The sequence below is a fragment of the Mirounga leonina genome, unplaced genomic scaffold (genome assembly GCF_011800145.1).
Source record: "Mirounga leonina isolate KUSES-001 unplaced genomic scaffold, KU_Mleo_1.0 Mir_366, whole genome shotgun sequence".
Taxonomy (NCBI): domain Eukaryota; kingdom Metazoa; phylum Chordata; class Mammalia; order Carnivora; family Phocidae; genus Mirounga; species Mirounga leonina.
The window spans coordinates 27,635,791-27,657,230 of record NW_023270709.1 but is presented as its reverse complement, the minus strand read 5'-3'; the positions used below and the strand labels follow the sequence as shown (position 1 = coordinate 27,657,230).

General features: G+C 44.7%; 1 protein-coding gene and 3 non-coding genes across 4 annotated transcripts in view; 1 reads left to right on the top strand and 3 right to left on the bottom strand.

Annotated features, from left to right (window-relative positions):
* The window catches only part of LOC117997523 (histone H2B type 1-C/E/F/G/I), an 881,166-nt gene that overhangs the window by 135,758 nt on the left and 723,968 nt on the right, over nucleotides 1–21,440 (bottom strand). The gene's annotated exons all lie outside the window — the stretch shown is intronic.
* On the bottom strand, nucleotides 8,093–8,165 carry TRNAT-CGU. The gene has a single exon. It is a non-coding gene; the product is annotated as a tRNA-Thr (tRNA).
* Nucleotides 14,220–14,325, top strand: TRNAL-CAA. Its single transcript has 2 exons — nucleotides 14,220–14,257; nucleotides 14,280–14,325. It is a non-coding gene; the product is annotated as a tRNA-Leu (tRNA).
* TRNAL-CAA lies at nucleotides 17,970–18,075 on the bottom strand. Its single transcript has 2 exons — nucleotides 18,038–18,075; nucleotides 17,970–18,015 (listed from the first exon to the last, which is right to left on the bottom strand). It is a non-coding gene; the product is annotated as a tRNA-Leu (tRNA).

Sequence of the window (21,440 nt, the reverse complement as noted above, 5' to 3'; positions counted from 1 at the left end):
CCAGCAAGGAGGAGGCCATGGCCAGCTGTGGGGAAGGTCAGAGGCCTGTCCTGGCAGCGTCCATGAGAGGCCGGATCCCACCAGACAGGCCCCAGATGGCGGCGCCACGACAGGACAGCCCTGAGCAAGTGAGGAAGAAAAGGCCCACTCTCCTACCAAAAAAATCCTTGCTCCAAGTAATGAATATTCCACTCCCTTGTTAACAACTCAATAAAAGAAACCCAAACCCCATGCACACAGCTCTCTCTCTCTCTCTTTCACCTGCTCTCACGTCTCGAGAACGTACTTTCGCTTTAATAAATTTTCCCGCTATATCACTGTGCTGTGTCTGTCCTTGAATTCTCCCATGAGGAGACCGAGAGCCTTCAGCGCCATCTTTGGGATGGGCTGGGTGGGGGCCTCAGGGCCTGGGGTCTCTCCAGTTCACCTGGCAGATGGCTCTTGGGAACAGCTAATGTCCTGAAACATGCTTGGGGTCAGCTCTTCTCAGATGTGATCAGGCGTATGGGGGCCTAGGAGGAAACTCAGAATGATGCACTTCTTGCCTCCGTCTTGGAGTGGGAACAGAGCTTCTCTGGTTTACTCAGATGCAAGGTGAAATACAGAACATGAGTACATGGGGCCTACCAGAGAAACAGGAGAAATGGAGTCTTCCTAGAAGATAGTCCCTTTGATGTAGTTTTGGAATGTTGGTGAGGTTGGTGGGGTCCGGAGCCAATGGCCAAGATAAAAGTCTTGAGACATCTTTGGTGCAAAATGGTGGTTTTAGTAAAGCACGGAGACAGGACCCGTGGGCAGGAAGAGCTGCTGCCCCGGGGTTGGGAGGGGAGGCTGATTATATACTGTGGGGCTGGGGGAGGTGAGGCAAAGGGAGGTTTTCAAAAGGACTTTCATATGCTAAAGAGGACCAACTAGATACCAGAGACCTTGCCATTGTCAAGTCAAGGTGGTTCTTCCCTCTAGCAAGGCATTAACATGAAGACAGTTGGGAGATTCCTGGAGGAACCGTACACTCTGCTCGCTTCAAGTATCTGTCAATGGGCTGAAGGTTATTAGGACATTTAATTTCATCTACTTTCCTTCTGGAACTTAGGTTATTGATAAGAATGCCTTTTCCTTGTAAATCACCAAGACATTTGTAAAATGAGGGAGACTCAGGTCCTACAGGACTGTGATTAAGTTAACCATTTGTTTTCCCTTCCCTTAGCTTTGGGGCAGCCCGAGGGCCTGAGGGACGTCCCACCTGGGAGTGGGGGGCGGGGAGTTGTGGGGTGTCAGCTTGTGCTTTGTCCCCAGCTTGCCTTCTGCTCCCTCATCACCTTCAGCTTCCCTGTGTCATTAATCAGGGTCAGAATAATTTCTCTGTAACGACGCTAATAATTGGTCTTACTTTCCAGTACAGTATAATATCAAATCTTAACCCAATTTAAAGCTTTCTCTTTTCCCAGCTCAGGCCTTTTTAGGCTCTCGAACCTGCAGGGGGTGGGGAGGTATGCTTGCTCTTCTAACTATCCCTCCTCCCTCCTGCTGCCCTTTCAGGCTCCTGCGCGGTCGAGCAGGGGGAGCTGGGCTAGCAGCGGGCACAGCAGAGGAAAGAAGAGGGAAAGGACGAACAAAAACCACCTTGTCATTTTGTGTAGCTGGTCCTGGGTGTGGCCCTCTCCCGGCTTTACAAGGACTCCGGCGCAGAGGGCGTCCTTCACTGCTAGGCAACGTGTTACATTGGTCAGAAACCCTGCTTTCCTGAGGAAACTCGCCTCCGTTCTCCGTGGCAAGCAATGCTTCTCCTGATCGGGCTTGTCTGTGTGCACCCCGCTCAGACTCTGTCCTCCTGCCGGTCGTCCCCGCCCCCACTGCTGCCCCAGGCCCTGCACACATTCCTTCCTACGCGAGGGAGGGAAGCTGCAGTCCCTCAGAGGAGGCACACATCCATCACCAAGAAACACCCAGCTTTTTCTGATACCTGGGAGGGGGATGGTTCACCCTCTTTGTACCTCACTCCTCACTCTGCCATCAGGGCACCTACTCAGGCTCTTGCTTCTAGATGTTTTTAGCCATCAACCTGTAAGTTTTTTGAACGCTGTGCTTTGGGGATTTTTCTGGAGACTCATCCCATAGGCATGATGATCACTAACTCAATCTCCAACCCCTCGCCCCTTCCTGGAGGATGGTTGGGGGGGAGCAGCTGAAAATTCCAAGCCTCTGGTTGAGGCTCAGTCTCCCAGTGACCAGCCCCCATCCAGGAGCCCACCCAGAGTCACCCCATTAGAAAAAAAGACACTCCTGTCACCCAGGATATCCCAGGGGATTTAGGAGTTCTGTGCCAGGAATTGGGGTCAAAGACCAAATGTTAGGCCAAAAGATGCTCCTAGTGCTCTTATGACTTGGGAAACTACAAGGGTTTTTAGGAGCTTTGTGCCTAGAACCAGGGACAGAGGTTAATAGGTATATACAGTTGATCCTTGAACAACACAGGTCTAAGCTGCATGGGTCCACTTATGTGCAGGTTTTTTTCAATAAATACAGCACAGTATTGTAAATGTATTTTGCCTTCCTTGTGATTTCTTTTCTTTTCTTTTTTAAGTAATCTCTATGCCCAACATGGGGCTTGAATTCACAACCCCAAGATCAAGAATCCCATGCTCTACTGACTGAGCCCGTCAGGTACTCCTGTGATTTTCTTAATAAAATTTCTTTTCTCTAGCTTACTTTATTGTAGGAGTACAGCATACAAAATAAATGTTAATTGACTGTTTATATTATAAGGCTTCTGGTCAACAATAGGCTATGATGTGGGAAACAAAAGCAGAAGAAAAATTAAATTTCCTTACTATCTATAGCCCATTGTCAAGTCCTTGAAACAGGCAGAGTGACCTTCCTCTAGGAACTCAACTGCCTCAATGTTAATACTTTGCTAAGGGCAAAAGGCAATCCTAGCCCAAAACCTCCCCCTCCTCCCCCCAGGATCCTGTAAGTCTACTTTAATGTATAAAAATTCCTTTGGAAACTTCCTTTATCTCTACCCGGCAAAGTACATGCTGGCAATCGTCCCCCAAGCATAGGGCCCACTGATATACATCTGAAGGGTCTCATGACTAAGGTTCTATTAGACGGTAATAAATGACATTTTCCCAACAACAGCTAGCCCCCTTCAAGGTCCTGGAAACCTTGCTTCCAAAATTCCTTAGAGACTTACTATCCCTAACCCCCTCCCAATTTGAAAGTATACAATGGATCACTCCTCATGACCCCAGAGAGGCTCTTTATGCCCACGGGTCCTGTCCCTGTGCTTTAATAAAATCACCCTTTTGCACCAAAGATGTCTCAAGAATTCTTTCTTGGCCCTCGGCTTCGAACCCTAATGTCTTTCCTACATCAGGCTATTAGTAGTTAAGTTTCTGGGGAATCAAGTTATATATAGAGTTTTGACTGCATGGGGATCAGTGCCCCTGACCCCTTCCCATTGTTCAAGGGTCAAATATATATATATATATATATTACACTGTATTATATATAAAATATTACACAGCAAGCGCCTACAGTACCCAACATGGAATATATAAAACCCCATAAAGAAAACCCAGAGAGTTCACCACCGTGTCATTCTTTGGGTCCCAAGATCTCTTGATCTTCTTTCCTTTCCACACCTTTATCTCCCATGTAATGCCTAGGATTTGTAGCTGTACTTGGTGGAAGGAATAAGTAGAAGTATGTCTATTCCATTGACAGAAGTCAGGCTCCTTTCAATCTATTAGTTTTTATATTTGTATTTTATACCCCATGAGTAAGAGTTTATTGTGAAGATGGATTCTAGAAGTCAGATAATCATCAGAGTCACAGTTTTTAGATTTGACCTCAGGCACCGTGAAGTGGGGGTGGGTAATAGGACATCCAGATACATGTACACGGAAAACAAAATGTGCTTATCGGGACGGTGTATCCAACGGATGCTCGAGGTACTTGCCACTCACTGCGGCCGTCATCGATGTAATGCCTCTCTCTGTCTCTCCGTCTCCCCCTCCCTCCACTCTCTATCTTGGCAATAAAGAAAAATGCCACACCTAAAAATAAACATATAACAACAAAAGTAACAGCCTTTCCCCCAAGTCACATTAATGAGGCATTTTATATACATAGAGATGTTTGCCCAGAGCGCTGCATTTTTTTTCATTTTTTTCATCTAATTCATTTATATTTCCTAAACACTCATTAAATTTAACATTTTTTATTAAAATAAGAAAATTCTTTAACTCATTCAGGAAATATTTACTGACTGCTTACTAGGTGCTGGGCATTACTGTAGAAGCTATGGATATAGGATCACAGCCAACAAACAAGAATGCCTGCTCTCAGCTATCTCATACTCCACTATGGGATACAGACGATATAGGAGATAAATCACTGAAATATATGTTCTATTATATTTTGGCAAGTATATAAATACATGTTAATAGTAAGCGGAGAAGAGGGATATTAATGCTGGAGGATACTGAAATATTAGACAGGATGGCAGAAGAAGGCATCACTGAGGAAGTGGAGGGTGCAGACTTCAAGGAAATGAAAACATGCGCTCTAAGGACATTTGTAGTCCGAGCATGCCAGGCGGGGAGTGGCCCGTGAGCACCCTGAGATGGAAGACTGTTGGTTTGCTCCCAGGGGAGCAGGAAGCCTGCTATGACTGCAGCCAGCAGAACCAGGGGAGACCATAGGAGAGCAGAGAGGGGGGCCATACTGGATGCTGTAATCAGGGTGACCATACAGCCCTGTTTATGCTTAGTGTTCTGCTGTGATTATTAATGATGCTGTTTTCATTCTCACGAGTATCCCAGTTTGATTAATAACGGTCATCAGGACTGTAGCAAGGAGCTTGATTTTCACTCCAATGGAGTTCACGGTTGGATGGTTTGAGCAGGTGAGTGAGTGGATGACATGATCTGTCATGCTTCACCTGAGTGACTCTGACTGCCCTACTGGGGAGGGGGGGAAGGCTGGAGAGGGGCAAGAGCAGAGGGAGAGAGATGGGTCAGGAGGCACTGAAATAACCCAGGTGAAATGATGGTGGCCTGAACCAGAGTGATCGAGGTGAGTATGGTGGTGGCAAGAAGTTAGATTTTGGAACTATTAAGAAAAAGGAGTAGAGGGGATATGTTGATGAACTGAGCATGAAAGAAGAGTTCAGGATTATTCCAAGGTATTTTTTAATGAAATTCTTATTTTAAATAATTTCAGATTAAAGTTTGTAAATATAGCACAAAGATTTCCAACTACTCTTCATCCAGATTCACCAAATGTTAGCTCTTTATCGCATTTGCTTTATCACTTTCTCAATCTTGATACATACGTATGAATGTGTATGAATATGTAGCACAATTATTATTTTATTTCTATCTGAAACTATTTGAGAGGAAGCTGTAGACACGATTTTTCCTTTACAAATAAATATTTCAAACGGTGTATATGTATTAGAAAAAAGAAATTCTCTTACCTAACCACAACACAATTATATGATAAAAGCAGAACATTAAACTTGATACAATGCTATTATCTTACTACAAGTTTTATTTCAATTTATCCCAATTTAGTAGTATCTTTTGAAGAAAAAAAAAAAAAAGGTGGACGCCTGGGTGGCTCAGTTGGTTGAGCGACTGCTTTCGGCTCAGGTCATGATCCTGGAGTCACGGGATAGAGTCCCGCATCGGGCTCCCTGCTCGGGAGGGAGACTGCTTCTCTCTCTGACCCTCCCCCCTCTCATGTGCTCTCTCTCATTCTCTCTCTCTCAAATAAATAAATAAAATCTTAAAAAAAAAAAAAAGGTGTCAGGCCCAGGATTATGTGTGATGCTTAGTTGTCATGCAATTTAGCATCCTTTTTAATTTGAAACAATTTAATTGAAACAATTCCTCCCTCTTCCTTTGTCTTTCATGACTTTGCTACTTTTTAAGAATACAGGACAGTTATTTTGTGGAAGATACATCTATTTGGATTTGGCTAATATTTCAATTATTTATATCGTAAGTAATACTCCGCTGTTCTCAGTACTTTGTGTCACATTGTTGTGATGTCATTTTGTCTCCTTACTGGTGATCTTCACTTTGGTCACTTGATTAAGGTGGTAGCTCAAGTTTTTCAACTATATCTTACTATTTTTCCTTTTGTCATTAATACGTATCTTATTATCCAATAATTTTAGCAGGCATTGATTTGCCTGAGTCACTAATTACCATTATGGTTTTCCAATGGTGAGTTTCTAATTCCATCAATCTTTTTATATCTATTACAGAATATTCCATTGTAAGGAAAGCCTTTTTATTTCTTTCCATTTAAAAGAAAGTTGTTGAGGGCACCTGGGTGGCTCAGATGTTTAAGCGTCTGCCTTCGGCTCAGGTCATGATCTCAGGGTCCTGGGATCGAGTCCCGCATCGGGTTTCCTGCTCAGTGCAGAGCCTGCTTCTCCCTCTCCCTCTGCCACTCCCTCTGCTTGTGCTCTTCTGTCTATCTCTCTGTCAAATAAATAAATAAAATCTTTAAAAAAATAAAATTAAAAAAAATAAAAGAAAGTTGTTGATAATACCAGGGTCTCATTGTATGGGTTCACATTTGAATCAGAAAGTTATAAAGATTTACGTTTATTTTTTTCTGAATTCTCAAATAGTTTCAGATTTGGCCAGTGGATATTTCTTCAAAGTGTGTTCTTTTGGCAGGTCTCATCATCTTTGATGCTTCTTCACACTTTGACAATACACAGTGTTACAAGTTCTATCATCCAGTTTCCTGGGCCTTGACTCTGGATACACACACACACACACAGTCACTCAACAAATAGTGGAAGCCACTGGGTTATATAATCACAATGGGAGGGGCAGTGATCTTGGGACTGAAACGTGATGCCCACGAATAGGCTGCTTCGTAGACACAGAGGCCAAAATGAGTTCATGGGAAAAAAATAGAAATTCAGTCTTTCATTTGGATTTTTGGGGTCTCATTCCGCTGATTGTCTGTTTTTTTGGAGGCATACTTTGAGACCTGACACATGGCCCCTCCCCCCAAAAGTGCTGCTCACTTTATTTGTCTCTAGTTCTGTGCCAAGTAAGGCAAATCTGGGTTTCAGCATCATAATCAGAAGCCATGTTTTATGTCTTTTTCTTATTCTGGCAAAAGGTTTTTCTCATCGCCTTCTGCTCATCTTTATGTCCTCTCCCTCTGTTCCACCAGACTCTTGCCTTTAGGAGATCATCCGAGCACTCTGAGGCCCAGCAGCAACCCGCAGCTTCCTGTTCACCGAGCAACTTTTGAACAGATGCTCTTTCTGAATTGGGAAAGAAACCTATTACTTTTGATGGAGGAGTTAAAGATCATTAATATTGTTTATTATTTTTAGATGACATCCAATGTTTGTTTTTGTGGACAACTCATTCCCATTATGAGATACCAGAATGAGACCAGAAGGATTAGTCACTTCATATTTGGTAGAATCTTTATCAGGGCTGAGTTGCTTTCTTTGTTCTTCTCTATTAGCTGACCTTGGTTCCTTGACCTTCAGATAATTTTTATACCTCCTAAGGTATCTGCAAACTCACTGCACTCTGGTCACTTTTCTTTAGCTGGGCTTCATTCAACAAACCTTTACTGAGCACAGACTAGGTCCATACTTTGCAAGGCTCTGAGATGCAATAGCAAATAAGATAGACTCCTGTCTGCCGGGGGAGTTGAGTCCACTAAGTAAGTATAATACAATCAGTAATTATAATTCTTTTAGGCCTACGGTGGCTAAACTAATCAGGACTTTGGATTGTCATTGAAACTCCATACAAATTAGCTAATCTGCTGGCTTCTATTGGCGTTGATTGTGGTGCTGGTGGCGCTTCACGGTTTCCTACACCTGAATTTCGGGCATCACCAACAATTTAAAGATGGTACAGCAGCTTTATTCCCATTTATCGTGAGGAACTTCCATCTTAGAATTCCCTGCTGTGTTAGCAGTAATTTTCTGAGAATACGGATTTGGTAAACTCATTTCTAGTTCCGGGTGTTGGTGTCAAGGAAACATTCCTTTTGACGTCATGTACCAAAGATGCAAAAAGCCGAGCGCTGGAGGCCCCAGTGAGATTCGAACTCACGACCCCTGGTTTACGAGACCAGTGCTCTAACCCCTGAGCTACGGAGCCCCGTCAAGCTGCCCCTCGACTCCTTGCCCCAAAGCTGATTACACATGCAAATGTTTCGCCCTCTGCTCCCGAGAGTTTCTGGACATCTGATGTGCCACCCCCTCCCCTGTCCGAGTTCCTCCGTGACAGTTACCACGTCACAAAGGCTGTCTGGGGACTCGGCCGGACTGAGGAGGGAACGCGCGCGGGAAACGGCGCGCCTCCCGCCCCAGGCCCGCGGCAGGTGCCGCAGAGCCCCGCGCGCACGGCTGTCGCCACCTCCACGGCCTGCCGGCCTGAGCACAAGTAAATACAAACCGAACACCTCGACTGCGGGCGAGCACGCGCCGCTCATTAAAACGACTCGGTCAACTAAGACTCACGGGGCGGGGAGGACTCTGGAGCGCGCTCCGCGGGCTGCAGGGGAGAGGCGGTGCGATCCGGCCGCCAGCTCCGCAGAGGGCCCACCGGCTAAAGCACGGCCACACACAGGCACCACGATGCCCTGTGACCCGGAGTGTCACGAACGCGCGTGATAGGAAAACCAAGCAAAACAAGGAATGGTCATATTAATGAAGTTGAGAGTGAGGGCAGGGGAGGGGACGTCAATCTTATCAGTTATTCTTAGTGATCAAAGATCACTAAGGATAAAAGATCTTTTAGGATTAGAGATCCGCCTCCTGCATCCCAGAGGAGCCAGTTTGTTCGAATTCTCCAAACCCCTCAACTTGTCTGTGCATAAGGGACATTACCTACTGAAACTCCTCCTCATCACCCTGCTATCAGAGAAGAAGGGGATTGCGGGCCCAAGGAGGATCATGAAGCTCCAACGAGCCTGAGATTTGCAGTTTTTTTTCAGATTTCATCCCATGTTTAGGTACCGTGCTCACCTCCTGTTTCTAGCACCTAAAGAAATTTATAACCTCAGTGAAATACAGGTCTGTTAGGTTCAGAGGAATCACTTGGACTTTTTTTTTTCCTTTTTTTTTTTTTTTTTTTTGGTGCTTTATGTTTTAATGATGTTAAGTGAGATCTCAGTGGGCTCTTTTTCTTCCCCTGTCTGCAGAGACAAAGGCTTCTGACCCTTAAATGCATTCATTCAATATAGCATTTACTAACACCTGAGCAATCATTACGGGCGGGACACTGTGGAGGACATTTCTCTGGCTCACCGAGGTCCGGTAGTTAGGAGACTGCCTCGCCTACCTTCAAATCTCTACCACATAGGGCGTGTGTGACAGACTAGTTTACCTACGAATACAGTTAAATTGCAAGTGGCTTTTGCAGCTCTGCGAGGGCCTGCAAAAACACACAGCTCTGGAAGGGTACCAGCCCAGAGAGCAGCTCTCTTCCTCCCAACTTCAGACTCCAGAAGTCAGCAAAGCCTGAATAAGGCCTCTGAGGCCGAAAGACAGGACTGACTGTCTGGTGCTGATGAAATGAGGCATGGCCTCTTCGTTAGAGCTTAAAACACCACACTGAGGTACTATATATCCAAACAGAATGTCATGTATCATAAGATAATACTAGTACTATTTCTTTGCATTTGGTTTAGCCTTACTTAGGATAAATGTGATTTGAGGAGCCAAATGATCCAGAATTCAGTCTATGTAGGACCTGGCCCTTTGATTCTGTGATGCTAACCTAGACAGTTAACTTTTCCTTACTGTTGTTACTAATTTCCACCTCCTTCTAATGTAGGAAATCTTCGCCCAGTTGGAATTTTTTTTAGCAAGGGTTATCAGAACACCCGTTGGATTGATCTCCAAATTTTGGGTTACATTCAAGAGGGGACATCAGGGACCTCTACCTCTCTCTCTCTTCTTGCCATCTCCCATCTGCTAGCACCTTCCATTGGCTGCGTCCAGACAGGAGCTAGGAGGCAAGAGAGCCCAACTGATGCAGCCTTCCAGGGCAGAAAAGCAGGGCAGAGAATGGGTCTGGATGGGCAGGTGGAGAATGATCAGCACCTGCTGTTGTAACTGTAGTGATAGGGTTAGTGTAGGGTTGGTTGAGTCATGAACGTGCATCTTGTATGAGCCTTGGATAATAGCGTAGGCTGAAGCTTGAGCAGCTGGTAAGTAATACGTACTGCTAAGCAATTTTTATCATCCCATATTAGGAGCACAGCCATTGCAAGGAGGAATACGGACATATTTGCCACTACCTGACATGAAGTGAGGAAGAAGGCATGAAGAAGAAGGCTTCTTTCCAGCAGACGCGTCCCAGTGAGACTGGCATGTGAAAGGCAGCTCTTCTGTCAGATAAGGCTGAGGAGGCATCTGGTTCGGAGAAAATGTGGGGATTCTGGTTTCAGGCAATGGCTCAGTTCATTCCAAACAGCCAGCTAAGGCTGCAGTGTAGGCGTATTTCCTCCTCCATTAGTCCTGCTGGAGGGGTAAGCGCGTCTGTTTCTCTTGGAGACTCTATGATCTAGACAAATAATGTTTTGGAAATCTCATTCTGATGATGCTAGTGGAATGAATTATCTTTTTAAGATGCACGGTTTCTCCCTGCACTTGAGTGTTGGAATACTCCTGTAAGCAGTGGTGTGCAAAGTTGCCAGGCAGGAAGCATCAGTTCCTGGTCCACAGAGACGTGAGCTTGTTCCAGAATATAGTTAAATACACCCCTGCCTTCACTGAGGAACCTCACTACAAACCAACCATCACCAGAACTAAACAAGGTGCTTAGCCATATAGTTGACTCACCTCTGACACATCTTGAAACAGAGCAGACTGGAAATGGACATTTATGGATTGTGCTGGTCGCCACTCACACTTTGAGAGGCTCTGCCCACAGTTTTCCCTCCTTCTAGTCATTTGCCCTCGGAGTATCCACTGACAGTATCCACACACGTGTATCACCTAGGGTTGATGGATACGGCTCGTTCCATTGGACTGAGTTTGTACACAAAGCACAAAGAAGATCCTCATTTTTTCATAGCTCCTTTCGGTGGCAGATTTCTGGCCAACTGGACTCAACTGGAATCCATAACATCTCTCCTAACGACTAAAACAGAGTGCCGTTGTAATTGCCCCAGCTGGTGTTGGCCTTTGCAATCCCTAATAGGTAGACCTAGTGAAACAGATGCTCTTGTCTCTTCTTTCATAGGATGAGAAGGAGGTAGCAGGAGCTGAGAAGGTACAAACACATTTCCCGCTAGGCATAAATAACTGAAACAGAGTCCAAAGGGCATGGGAGGGAAGTTCCATTGGCAAGAATGTCAGGAATTCCATAAATGAGACATTCTACGCTGGTTCCAGGGAAGAGTCAGAATAGAAGAGTATATTGGGTCCACCAAGTCCACCTGCATGGGAAATCTGGAGATAGATTTATCCTCTCTCAGGTAAAGAAAGGGAATAAAGTGCACCCTGGGGCAGAGAAGGTGATGGGGCCTCCAGCACAAGACTGATGGAAGAAACGTGGCTAGATCTCGGCCTTCCACAAATCTCTCACCCCCAGATGAGTATCCTCAATGAGAGACCGCTCCAAGAAGAGCTTTCCAAGAAAAGCCCTAGAAGATGGATTTCCAGCAAGTTCCGGAGGGCACTTTCAAGCAAGTTCTGCTAGCACAACAGGGCAATGTCTCTGCTCTTCAGTGAGCCAGGCTGTGTCCTCCACAGCAAGGTCTGGGTCTTCGCTAGGGGTGGGGTGAGGGGTGGAGGGCTCTTCCTTCTGTGCTAATCTCCGCCCTCACTTCCTAAGGTGCTTTATCAGCCCTCAGGGTGGTGACTGCTCCTTACATCTGCTATCCTTACAGTCCTTAGAATTCTCTTTACTTTTTCCTAGCCAATTCCTTCGTCCTCCAATCTCCCCTGTAGTTAATCATTCTCTGTATTAAAACTTTCCCTGTGCATTACAAGATAAATATGTTCTGGGGATATAATGTAAAACATGTCAACTACAGTTAGCAATACTGAATTGTACATTTGAAAATTGCTGAGAGAGGAGATCTTAAAAGTTTTCATCACAAGGAAAAAATTGTCATAGTGTGAGGTGTGCATGTTAACTCCGGTTATTATGGTCATCATTTTGCAATATATACATATATCAAATCATCATGTTGCACACCTTAAGCTTACACAGTGTTGTACGTCAATTACATCTCAATAAAACTGGAAAAAATAAGTAAATAAATAAGCAAGCAAACAATTTTTCCTGTCAAATTGCTGCATGGTTTCTCTCTCCTGATTGGACCAAGACTGATACCTATGTACCTATTGCTGCATAAAAAATCGTATTAAAACGTAATGGCTTAACTTCCACACCACTGATCATGTCTTCTCTCACAGACTTGGTCAGGACTTTGGGCAGAGCACAGCTTGTCTCTGCTCCTGATTTCTGGAGACCCGACTGGAAGACTAGAAGGCTGGGGCCAGGAAGTCACCTACTCACATGTCTGGCAGTTGCTGCTGGCTGTGGGCCGGAGACCTCAGCTCCACTCTACAGGGTCCCTCCCTGTGGGCTTTCTGGCAGCATGGTGGCTCGGGTCTGAGGACAAATGTTCTGAGGGAAAGCTGTTGGAAGCTCTTGTGAGCTAGCTTGGGGAGTCCCACCGCATCAATTCCAGCACATCACAGATCTTTCCAGATTCAACGAGAGGGAACACAGACCCCTATCTCTGGAAGGAAATATGTCAAATCACTTCAAAGGAAGAGCACATGGGATGAACTATGTTGCTATGGCCATCTTTGGAAAACACAATCGGTCACAGGCTTTCTACGGCTGAACTCAGAGCCTCTACTACCTTAGATTTCACTTAACCAATTTCCCCTGAACTTGTAAAGAAAAACTTGAGAAAATAAATTAATAATAAAGAGGTGTTAGGAAATAGTCTACCCAGAAGGTCATGAAATATTGACTGTGCTGTGCAGGAACCCATCTATCCAAGACAACTGGATTATGGCATATTTTCAGCTGCAATTCTATATTCACATTACATTTTAGTAATATCCATTTTCAAGTATCCCAGATATTTTCAAGCTATATTCAGAAGTTTTCATTTCATAGAAAATACATACATAGACTTCAAACAGGTATAGGAAGCAATATGCAAAAATTCAACATAGGCATATATCAAAAGAGACACTTAATTTTGCATATTGTTGCAACTGCCCTGCTGAAATACAGTCACATTAAAAAAGTAACATCTACAAATACTAACTTAATTTTCAAGGAAGATAGTTCCCACTCAATTTTAGAGTCACAGATGAAGAAATTAAAATTAATTTTAAGTTAGATTTAAAAGTGATGTCTACTAATTTAAGTATCCTGTGGATATAGACCCTTGCGGTCTAATTATAGAAACCTGTTGAGGCTCCTGTTTACCGGAATGTTACATTGTTTCTCTCCTCCACCGTGTAATCCGAGCATACTAGTTGCAACAAGGTTACTGCTTTTTTCTTTTTCTTTTTTGGCTACTTCATTTCCGCAGTCACTGAAACATATCTTTTCCAGCCCTCAACGGCCAGCCTTACGTTTCAGGGCGGCTGATGCAGAGCCTCCGAGGGCTCTAGAGAAAGGAGGGACAGGCCTACCCCGCAGCGCCCGGGCGACCCCGCGGGGCAGGACACCGAGCTGGATCCCGAACCGTGTGCGGAAAGGAAAGATGACGCGTGGCTGCGGGCGGTGGCTTCACAGTCTGGGGCGGTTGACAACAGGACGAACGCCTCGCAGTGCACTGAACGGGGCTCTGGATGATGAGCGCCGGCGCCCGGAGCAGCGGGGAAAGCCTCTGTTGGCTGAGTCTCCGCCGACCCTGGAGCAGCCTCCACCTGGGCTGCAGGATGCGGGTCCGAGCCACCGAGGTCACGGTGACCGGCACGCAGTCCAGGTCCCAGGTGGGGTCGCTGCGAGGACCGAGGCCCGGCTGCGGGGAGAGCCCAGGAGGGGCGCCCCCAGCGCGCCGGCGCCCTGGGCTCCAGGCCCGCAGGAAAGGCGCGTGTCTCCGCGTTTCTGCATCTGAGTTCGGAACTCGCGCCTCGCCCGCCAGGCCCGGGAACGGTCGTTTTCCGCGATGCAGCCGCGGGGCCAGAAGCCCAGGGAGGAAGCTTCAGCCTGGGCCGCCGCGGTGTCAGGATGGCCGAGTGGTCTAAGGCGCCAGACTCAAGCACCTGCTTCCCGCGCTGGGGCTTCTGGTCTCCGCATGGAGGCGTGGGTTCGAATCCCACTTCTGACAACCCCAGTTTTGTTCCCCCTGCACACCCCGACTCTCCACGAAGGAAAAGCCCCTCGCTAGAGGATGCTGGGATGTTCTCAGGAGCCGTATCAACGGTGGACCGGTCATCCGCACGTTGGGCCTGGCTTTTCGCTGACACTGTTGAAAATGTTCAGGTCGGCAATAGCAGGGAAAGGGCCATGCTGTTAAAACTAACTCAATAGCTCCCTCTGAAATATTATGGCAGAATTTTGTGATTTAGATGTCTTCTCTTTCATTTTTTGAAGTTAAAAAAATGCATCCTATGAAGTTCTACATAGGCGAAAATCTTGGTCTTAAAATTAAGATCTTAGATTTTTGCAGGTTGCTTTTAAATGAGTTTGTCTTCCTGTATTGTATAGCTTTTGAATTACTATTCAGCAGTGTCTCTCCTGGAGATGTACCTCTGTGAAATTCCAGCTCAGCTCCATGGCTGGCCTTACCTAGTAGAGTCTTTGTAGCATTTTTTTCTTTTTTCAAAATTGAGATATATTTGACACACAATATTGTACAACATAGTTCTGTCTGGTCACATAATTATCATTTCTTCTAGTGCTGAGAACAATTAAGATCTAGTCTCTTGACAAGTTTAGTGTTTATAGCACAATTTTGTTGTCCATAATCTCTACACTGTGTATTAGGTTTCTAGGAAGTATGTATCTACTAGTTGCATATATGTACCCTAGAACAATATCTCTCCCATACCCCTCTCCCACCTCCTGGTATCCACCATCTACACTCTGCTTTCACAATCTTTTTTTAATTCCACCTATAAAATATATTATGTAGTACTTGTCTTTCTGACTTATCTCACTTCGCATAATATTCTCAGGGTCCATCCATGTTGATTCAAATGGCAGAATTTCCTTTTTTTCATGGCTAAATACTATTTTTAATATATATATATAGAGAGAGAATATAGATAGATCTATATTCTATACATATAATTGAAGGGTGTATATAGTGATATATAAATATATAATAAAATATATTATATATAATTTTATATCTATATCTATATTTCTCGCATCTTTATCCATTCATGCATTGACAGACAAAGGTTACTTGGCTATTGTGAATAATACTGCAATAAACATGGGAGTGCATATGTCTCTTCAATACACTGTTTTCATTTTCTTTGAATAAATACACAGAAGTGGGATTTCTGTGTCATTGATCATTCTATTTTTAATTTTTTGAGGAACCTCCATACTGTTTTCCAGAGTGGCTGCACAGTTAACACTCCCACCAACAGCGCATAAGGGCTCCCTTTTCTCCACATCTTCCCGAACACTTGTTATCACTTGTCTTCTTGATGATAGCTATTCTAACAGGTGTGAGATGATATCTCATTGTGAGTTTGGTTTGCTTTTCCCTGACAGGTAGTGATGTTGAGCACCTTTTCATGTACCTGTTGTCCATTTGGATGTCTTCTTTGGAAAAAAATGTCTATTTAGTTCCTCTGCCCATTTAAAAATCAGATTGATTGTTATGTTGTTATTAAGTTGTATGAATTCTTTACACATTTTGAATACTAACCCCTTATTCAATACAGCGGTTTGCAAAATATTTCTCTCATTCTGTAGGTTGTCTTTTTATTCTGTTAATTGTTTTCCTGTGCAGAAGAACAGCTTTTTTTTCTAAAGAATAATATTAAACACTTTACAGAAGATCTATATGTTGGGGGAGAAGAAAGGGTTGGATACCAGGCATGACAGGGAAAAACAACGCATCAAAGTATAACTGGGAGTGACCTTTTATGGACTAATAACAAAAGTGAGTCATGGACAGCCAAGTGTGATTAATTTACTTCTTTGAATTCAAAGCCTCCCTTCCCCTTCCCAAGATGATTAAATTCCTTTTCTTACACTCTCCTTCTCATGTCTACAAATTTATAACCACCTACCACTCTTTCCTGCCTTACCTTTCCTCTGAAATGATGAAATTCTAAATTATTTTTCCCCGTATTCTCCATTTTTCTCTTTTTCATTCATTGTTTTGAGTTGGGACTGTTTATTTTTCTGTTACTGATTTTACTTTCTGTGTTTCAAAGCATCCACAGTATATTTTCAGCTAGATAGGGAAACCTAAAAAAAATAAAATAAAATAAAAATCCTTTTGCAACATTTGCTTCCCTTTGTAAAGTACCGAACACCTGCTGAAGACAAGGAGTACAGGCCTCTGAGGCTCTCTCTAGCCAGGAAACTGTTACGGAGCTTGATGGAAATGTGGAAGCAGTGATCTGAGTATTTGCCCCGTTCCCCAATGTGTCATTTGATACTCAACCTGGACGATGGCAACATAAGGTATGTTGATACTCTTTTAAAGGCAAAAGGCAAAACCAGAAAATGTATGTATTTACACGTATGGTATATCTTTCTCACTAATATAAAAACACAAAGGCTGCAAATCAATTCCAGCAGATGTATTATTGATTCTGTTTTGTTTCTTTCAGTTTCTCTCTGTGGGGAAAAGCAGTGAATTTCCCAGTAATTTTGTAACAGCACTCCAACCAGTCTTAAGGGTTAACTTGCTTCAAGCTTATGCGCTTCTTGCTTGCTGACCTAAGTTCCTTAAACTGTAGCAGAAATAACCTACTTTCCTTGAGATTTGCAGACCATTGGCCTTGAGGAGTGAAGGACCAGACTTTCCCAGAAGATAAGGCCTGGCTGCATTCGAAAATAGCCGACTCAGAGTCCAGCAAGTCTGTTCAGGGTCATGTCCACATATGAGTAACCACCTGGGCACCTGTTTCTCCTGCATGTAGCCCCCTCCCTTTCCCCATGCCTTCCCCTTCACAGCCTTCCAGCAACACCTGGACAGGGAAGATGGTCTTTGAGACATTAGTCCACCATCTTCCCAGGTTGCCGGCTTCCCTTTCCCATCGTCACTTGTCTCTGAGCACTGATTTTCCAGCTGCAAGCAGCCAACCTGAGTTGGGAACCAGTTCTCTGTCCAGTAACAACTTCCCCAGTGGAAAAGCCTAGGACAGATGTGTGGGAGCCTCTTCAGCTGAGCTACTACTCAAGAAAGCCCCGGTCTTCTCGTTCTCATGGTCAGGCAGGAGACTGGCCTTTACTTTCCCAGTGGCGAGGCAGACAATGTAGCATCTTCCTCCCACAGACCACAGGATCTGGCTGCACGTCTCTCCCAGGAAAGGGAGGGCTTTCTGGCTACCTTGTATTTGTTTGTTTGCTTGCTTTGTTTGTTTTTAAGACGAGTTCCCAGGCTTCGTTAAGGTCACCAGGTTGGCAGAACAAGGCATGACCTTCTGATGGAAATCACTGCCGCCTTCTCCCCAGGAAGAGGGGGTCACTGGTGGCTCTGAGATGTTTAAATGCGCCCAACGGGCTGTGGAGACACGCAGGTTCTCTAATGGAGAATTTTCATCGGTCAGCTCCCTGGCTGGGGTGCGAGAGATGCCTTCCGACGTGCTGTAGGCCGGATGCTGCGGTCTGGTGGGGGGAGGGGAAGGACGAAGTAACGGAGGGTGCTGCCCTCGTGCGGGGAAATCGAGATGGGGCTGCGAGGACGGGGAGAGCGAGAGGAGTCTCGAGCGGGAAGAATGAGACTAGGACCTAAAGGTGAAAATGTTTGAGGAGTCTGGCAAGAACGAAAAAGAGCCATGTCAGAAGTGGGATTCGAACCCACGCCTCCATGCGGAGACCAGAAGTCCCAGAGCGGGAAGCAGGTGCTTGAGTCTGGCGCCTTAGACCACTCGGCCATCCTGACACGACACGCAGGATCTGTGCGAAGTAACAACTGTCAGTGATCAAATGTACCCTAGAACAATATCTCTCCCAAACCCCTCTCCCACCTCCTGGTATCCACCATTTACACTCTGCTTTCACAATCTTTTTTTAATTCCACCTATAAAATATAGGGAGCGGAGAGCTCCTTCTAGCAGGTGCTGGAGCGAACAAGCATTCGGCACGACCTGCAAAACCCACAGCTGGGACCGGACGAGGCCTGCGGGGAAACTGCGAGTTGGCGACAGGATGAACGCAGCTCTGCAGTCCGGGCGCCCACACCCCTCCGGAGGTCTTTCTCCCGCTGCCCCCCAACCCTGCTGGCCGAGACTTGCAGGACGGGCCTTAGACGTGGGAGCTGGGGATGCAGGTTTGATCCACACTGTGTGGAAACCACCGTCTAGGGGGCCTCTCCCCGAGGTTCACAGACTCTCCCGCACGGTCCCTCACAGTACTTTATCTCAAAAAGTTTTATTAGTGGGGAGTGGAACTCTGAGGGAAACTGAAATATCCCCCGAACACTGGTATTTTCAGCAACTTAACAATCGCCCGCCCACCTTGGGTCATGGCTCTGTCAAGATGCCCTTGACATCTCAGTCAGGACTTCTTTCTCCTTCTCTCTTTTAAATTCTCAAAACATATTGGTGTCATCAGTCAGATGAAAAGCTAACAACTTGACTTTTAAACAAATATAATATGAACACAATGTCAAAGATTTCATATATCTCACCAATTAATGGGTAAACTGATAGAAATGCTTGAAAGGAGAGTATGAAGAACGGACAGCACACAATCAGAAATGCTGAAATAAATTGCTAAAATATGCAAAACTGGTTAATATCCTATAGGGCAATAAAACAATGTTTGGGGTTATCTCTTCTACTGGGCAAAATTGTGTCTCAACTGAGCAAAATCTTTTGTGCTGATATAAGCAAGAATCACTTGCATTATTGTCACTTTCTGTAAGTTAACTTCTACCATCATAGAGTTCTAGAAAAGCCTAGTGAATAGAAGGTCAGTTAAAGGTGCACGTTCTTATAAAATAAGATAATTCCCTGAGGGTCTGGCAGACAATGCCTAGCACTAAGGCAAGGACCCAATAATTTCTGTTGTCCATTTTTAAGTCTTTGACAATTTTTTTCTGACATATATGAAATCTTATATAAGCTGTTTAACTGTAAGCTAATCAGGAGAGTGTTAGTGGAGATGGAGACGTGTTTGATCAGGTCACTTAGTTCTGACTCTTAGTTTACCTATTTATAAAACTGGGGATATATGTATTTAATTGCAGTACTGTGGTCAGGTGGCACATTTTAAAATCTTTTATGCTTTCCTTAGTTTACAGGCTTTTGAAGGGGAGCAGAATATGCCACCTAGGTTGTGCTACTTTGGCATTTGGACCCAACTGCCTAAAAGAATTTAGATAGAGGGCCTGGTCCAGGAAGAGAGCTATTAGCAGAGATAATTATAAAGTGTATGGGCCAGGTGTGGTAAGCTGAGGGGGACTAGCAGGGCCTGTTTGTTCAAAGTCCTCCCTGGGTCCCACTGTCTTTGCCTGGCATGACAAACATTTGCTCACCAAACATTTGCTTTTCCCATCTTCCTGTGAATTGTCTTACTTCTCTTTGAAGCCCCAGACCCCCAACCCATTCTTTAGCTCAGGATGGCATATAAGTCAACTTGCCCTTGAGTCTCTTATCTTTGGGGCTCCCATAGATAAGAAATCAAATTTATTTTTCTCCTATGGACCTGTTTTATGTCAACTTAAATAATAGACTAGCCAAAAGAACCTAGAAGGATAGAAAGAAAACTTTTCCTCCCCTACACTTTCTCATCGTCTTATGTTCCCCAGATTAATAAAAACAAATGTATTCTTCTTCTTTCTTCTTCCTTTGTTCTGAATCTTTTTTCTATCCCTCCCTCCTTGATTATTTAAAATATCAGATGTATGTATTGTGAAGGGAATTCAAAATCAGCAGAGGCTCTAGAAGGCATGTGATATTTGTTTCTCAAGCCCAATACAATATGCAAGTCAATTGAAACACAAAATCCAGCAGACTAGAGATATAGCCATGGACATTAAAGACTCCACAATTTGATTGATGGAAGTAACTAACTCCATCCTGCTACGGTAGGCAGTTAGTTAGGTTCCAAAGGATGCGTGGAGACCAACAAAGAGGACGTTAGAGGCTGGTCCTGGTAGCACTCCAAAAGAAAACCACAAGAAGCCAGATTGCATCAGACAGGCCCAAGACAAAGAAGGCAGGTGGGAAACCCTGACCAAGTAAGGGTGAAAAGTCACAAACCAAAAAAAAAAAAGAAACACCCCTCCCCCATAATAAATATTCCATCCCCTAGTTAACAACGGTCGGTGAAAGATGGTGATGGTAACCCAAACCCTGAATGGGCAACTCTCCCTTGAGCTCACCTGCTTTCACAATCTTTCACTTTAATAAACTTTCTACTTGCACCTCTCAACTGTTGTGTCTGGTCTGTCCTTGAATTCTTTCTCATGACAAGACCAAGAGCCTCCCAGGGACATCATGGGGCTGGGCTGGGCAGAGGTGTCAGGGCCCGGGGTTCTCCCCGGTCCACCCAACAACACTTTCTGCCCTACCATTCCAACTGGAGACCCAACATGAAGAGAGGGAGTTAACCTTGCATGGACTTGACCTTGCAAATGGATACTATTCTACTATTCCAGCCACAGGAAGAGACGCTTTCCTCGTCCCCCCCCACCCCAGCTCAGCCAATAAGCCACCATACTTCAACTCCCAGTTTATTCCAATGCACTTTTCATTTGTAACTGTCTTCCCAACTTACCCTTTTTCTCCTTATAAGAGCGTATTTCTCCTCTGTTCTCTGGATTTGCCTATGGTTTTGTCATAGCCTGTTTGTTCCAGACTGAAATTCTCTTTTATTCCCAAATAAACCCATCTTTTGCTGGTAAAATAATTGGCAGTTTTTGTTTTTAAGGTTAACAGGCTAATTCAATACTGAGATAATAAATATCTTTATGATTTAAAGGCCTTTAAAAATAATTGTTCAAAATTTAATTTGTGTGTCACTACTCAAACCGTATTCAGAACCTCGAGGGAGAGATAACAGCGTGGTCCCTCCGGTGATGGAATGTCCCCAGCGGCTCGTCTAGCAGTTCCTAGCCGGGACTGAACTGTGACTGCACCACGGGCCTTCTACACTAGATCTTTAAGTTTCTGAATAGAAATTGAAAGATAATTTTGAAGCTAAAGATGAGGCAGTGAGGAGTGAGCGATAGAAATGAGATTTATGGGGCACCTGGGTGGCTCAGTGGTTAAGTGTCTGTCTTCGTCTCAGGTCATGATCCTG